The sequence below is a fragment of the Haplochromis burtoni genome, unplaced genomic scaffold (genome assembly GCF_018398535.1).
Source record: "Haplochromis burtoni strain Fernald_Lab_line unplaced genomic scaffold, NCSU_Asbu1 Contig_128, whole genome shotgun sequence".
Taxonomy (NCBI): Eukaryota; Metazoa; Chordata; class Actinopteri; order Cichliformes; family Cichlidae; genus Haplochromis; species Haplochromis burtoni.
In genome coordinates this window covers 729,279-733,896 of record NW_024582489.1, presented here as the reverse complement: position 1 = coordinate 733,896, position 4,618 = coordinate 729,279, and positions in this window count along the sequence as shown.

The following is a 4,618-nucleotide window of genomic DNA, read 5'->3' as shown; positions in this document are numbered from 1 at the left end:
AAAACTCGTAAACATAATAATAAACGTGAATTGACCTTTTGCAAGCCACTGTATGTGGAGTACTGTGCAAAGTCTTTAGCTGCCCTTCATTTCTTCACACATTTTTGTTTTCTCCTCAACTTCTCCAGTTTCCTCAGATTTTTAAGGACTCTCCACACCATGTTGAGATATACCATGTTTTCAGTTGATAGCGCAGAGTCTCATTTTCTATGTGCAAAAAACTGTTTACTGTTTCTACTGTTATCTTTAGCATTTTTTTGTAGATTTGGCCAAAGAAAGGAAACTAATTGTGTTTTTGTGACAGGCTGCTAGTAACAACGTGCACAAAGACACAATTTGAAGCTGGTTCTCGCTAAGCTGTTATGTATAGACACAGCACTGGTTCATCCTTGAGTTAGTTTATGTTTACTAGAGTTAGGTCAGTGGTCAGGTAAAGGTCAAAGACTGGGCTCCTCAAACTGTACAGCCTCATGTTAATATTACCAATGTCAAACTGTTTAGCAATAGGTAATTTGCAAGTCTCATTTTTATTACCCCTCCCCTTCCCCTTCCTCAGCTGGTCATCTGACTTTTTGGATGGTTTCATCTTCACGCTCCAAAATCACTTTTGACGGACACAGCAGAGTCGAGCAGAGTCAGGCTTGTGCTGGAAGAGTTACAGTGTCTCTTTTTTTCTTTTTGAGTGCTGTAAATCCTGAAAGGATGAGGGGTTCCATGTTGGTACATATATTTTCAAGGATTCATGTTTATAGTAAAACTAAGTGTGATTTAAAATGTCTATGCAAAGTTGTTTTTGTTTTTGACACCTTTTTAAATATTTGTTTTAGGTTTTAGGACAACATTTTTGCATGACACTTCATTTTGCACATTAATTTCTATTGATGTTACAGAAAATACAAATTGTGCTAAGACGGCATCTACACTACTGAACTCTTTCATCTTTGTGTTATGAGTTGAGGTCCAATATTCAGCCAGTAACAGCCATCATAACATCCAGAACTCAAGGTCGTAGATTGGAGTTGAGCACAAACAAGCCAACAACATACAGTGGCTTGCAAAAGTATTCGGGCCCCTTGAACTTTCCCACATTTTGTCACATTACAGCTACAAACATGAATCAATTTTATTGGAATTCCACGTGAAAGACCAACACAAAGTGGTGTACATGTGAGAAGTGGAACGAAAATCATACATGATTCCAAACATTTTTTACAAATAAATAACTGCAAAGTGGGGTGTGCGTAATTATTCAGCCCCCTTTGGTCTGAGTGCAGTCAGTTGCCCATAGACATTGCCTGATGAGTGCTAATGACTAAATAGAGTGCACCTGTGTGTAATCTAATGTCAGTACAAATACAGCTGCTCTGTGACGGCCTCAGAGGTTGTCTAAGAGAATATTGGGAGCAACAACACCATGAAGTCCAAAGAACACACCAGACAGGTCAGGGATAAAGTTATTGAGAAATTTAAAGCAGGCTTAGGCTACAAAAAGATTTCCCAAGCCTTGAACATCCCACGGAGCACTGTTCAAGCGATCATTCAGAAATGGAAGGAGTATGGCACAACTGTAAACCTACCAAGACAAGGCCGTCCACCTAAACTCACAGGCCGAACAAGGAGAGCGCTGATCAGAAATGCAGCCAAGAGGCCCATGGTGACTCTGGACGAGCTGCAGAGATCTACAGCTCAGGTGGGGGAATCTGTCCATAGGACAACTATTAGTCGTGCACTGCACAAAGTTGGCCTTTATGGAAGAGTGGCAAGAAGAAAGCCATTGTTAACAGAAAACCATAAGAAGTCCCGTTTGCAGTTTGCCACAAGCCATGTGGGGGACACAGCAAACATGTGGAAGAAGGTGCTCTGGTCAGATGAGACCAAAATGGAACTTTTTGGCCAAAATGCAAAACGCTATGTGTGGCGGAAAACTAACACTGCACATCACTCTGAACACACCATCCCCACTGTCAAATATGGTGGTGGCAGCATCATGCTCTGGGGGTGCTTCTCTTCAGCAGGGACAGGGAAGCTGGTCAGAGTTGATGGGAAGATGGATGGAGCCAAATACAGGGCAATCTTGGAAGAAAACCTCTTGGAGTCTGCAAAAGACTTGAGACTGGGGCGGAGGTTCACCTTCCAGCAGGACAACAACCCTAAACATAAAGCCAGGGCAACAATGGGTGGTTTAAAACAAAACATGGCCCAGTCAAAGTCCAGATCTAAATCCAATCGAGAATCTGTGGCAAGATCTGAAAACTGCTGTTCACAAACGCTGTCCATCTAATCTGACTGAGCTGGAGCTGTTTTGCAAAGAAGAATGGGCAAAGATTTCAGTCTCTAGATGTGCAAAGCTGGTAGAGACAGACCCTAAAAGACTGGCAGCTGTAATTGCAGCAAAAGGTGGTTCTACAAAGTATTGACTCAGGGGCTGAATAATTACGCACACCCCACTTTGCAGTTATTTATTTGTAAAAAATGTTTGGAATCATGTATGATTTTCGTTCCACTTCTCACGTGTACACCACTTTGTGTTGGTCTTTCACGTGGAATTCCAATAAAATTGATTCATGTTTGTGGCTGTAATGTGACAAAATGTGGAAAAGTTCAAGGGGGCCGAATACTTTTGCAAGCCACTGTATGTGAACTGTGAAAGTCATTCTAGCTGCCCACATCTCAACATTTTTAGTGTCTGTCTCGCTCAAACTTCTCCAGTTTCCTCAGATTTTTAAGGACTCTCCACACCATGTTGAGATATACCATGTTTTCAGTTGATAGTGCAGAGTCTCATTTTCTATGTGCAAAAAACTGTTTACTGTTTCTACTGTTATCTTTAGCATTTTTTTGTAGATTTGGCCAAAGAAAGGAAACTAATTGTGTTTTTGTGACAGGCTGCTAGTAACAACGTGCACAAAGACACAATTTGAAGCTGGTTCTCGCTAAGCTGTTATGTATAGACACAGCACTGGTTCATCCTTGAGTTAGTTTATGTTTACTAGAGTTAGGTCAGTGGTCAGGTAAAGGTCAAAGACTGGGCTGGAAATGAATGAAAAAGCAGCCAATGTCAAAGAAAAACTTTGAAAGATGTTCAGAAAACCCAAAGGACTGTTGCTAAACACAAAAAGTGTAAGATAGTCCGGCTTTTTGAAAGCAGAACATATAGAAATGAGATCTGGCTTAAGACTTTTGATTGGAAGTAGAAAATATGATTCAAGAGGAGGAAACCTTAAAATGTTAAACATAATTATAAATTAGGCCTAATTATAGAGTTTCTGATCTAAATTAAGGTTTGTAAGGACAAAGTGCCCTTTCTGGCCTCACTGTTATGCATTATGCAAACCAATAAAGCGCCGAGGGTTTGATTTAAAAAAGCTCGGTTCGTGCTGTCCCAAGGCGGGTTCCCGTCTGTGAGGACCTTCCGCGCGGAGGGGGACTGCGACGCGTCCAGCAGCCAATCAGCGCGAAGCCTGCTGCAGAAACACAAAAGCGGAGCACACTTAGTTCCACACATGGCTTCGGGACGGTTTGACACTTCTCCCCGGGATCAGACAGACACTCTGAGCCGCTGTGCAATCTAACTGGTGGTTTAAGGAGCTGTTTCAGATTTCAGGACGAAGGTCTGGACCGAGACAGGGAAAAAAAATCCAGTCATCTGGTTTGGCGAGATCTCAAGGAAGAATTCAAGGACAGGACGGTGGAGTTTAACGTCCTTAAGGTGGTTTAAGACTCGACGCGAGCCATGACAGACATGGACATGGTCAACGGTACCCCTGGCGGGTGGTTGTCTTTTGTAAACCTGTTGAATCTTGTGCGTAAAAACGCTGACATCTTCCTGAGGCGACACGACAGACCGCAGCCACTGGTCCCCAAAGATAGGTATATTTACCTGCAGGTAACCACTGCTCTAGATTGACTGTCACTGGTTAAACTAAGGGCTGACTACAGGGCAGGAGGCTTGGGGGGTTTTTGGTGCAGTGCTCAAACAACGTACCACAGATTCATCCACCAGTGACAAAAACAAAAGAGAGGAAACTGTTCATGTGAGGTGGTAACCGCTCAGATTCTGACACATTGTGTCTTGTGACCCGTGGTCACAAAACGCAAATAAAAAAAGAGACGAGTGATTTTTAAATTTACTTTGACTTGTATTTCATTGCAAACAATATGAACACAAAATATTTCATGTTTTGTCTGGTCAACTGCATTTCATTTGTGAATATACATCCTTTCCTGTCATTCAGACCTGCAACATACTCCAAAAAAGGTTGGGAAAGTATCAATTTAGAGCTAGTAATCGGGTAAATTCGTTAAATAATGATATGATTTGAAACAGGTGATGTTAACAGGTGATCGTAATTATGATTTGGTACAAAAGCAGCATCCAAAAAATGTCAAGTACTTTAAGAGCAAAGATTGGCTGAGGATCGCCAGTTTGCCAACAAATACGTTAGAAAATTATTGAAATGTGTAAAAACAATGTTCCTCAAAGAAAGATAGGAAGAGGTTTGAATATTTCACCTTCAACAGTGCATAACATAATTATAAGATTCAAGGAACCAGGAGGAATTTCAGTGCGTAAAGGAAAAGGGTGCAAGCCTAAGCTGAACAACCGTGATCTCCGATC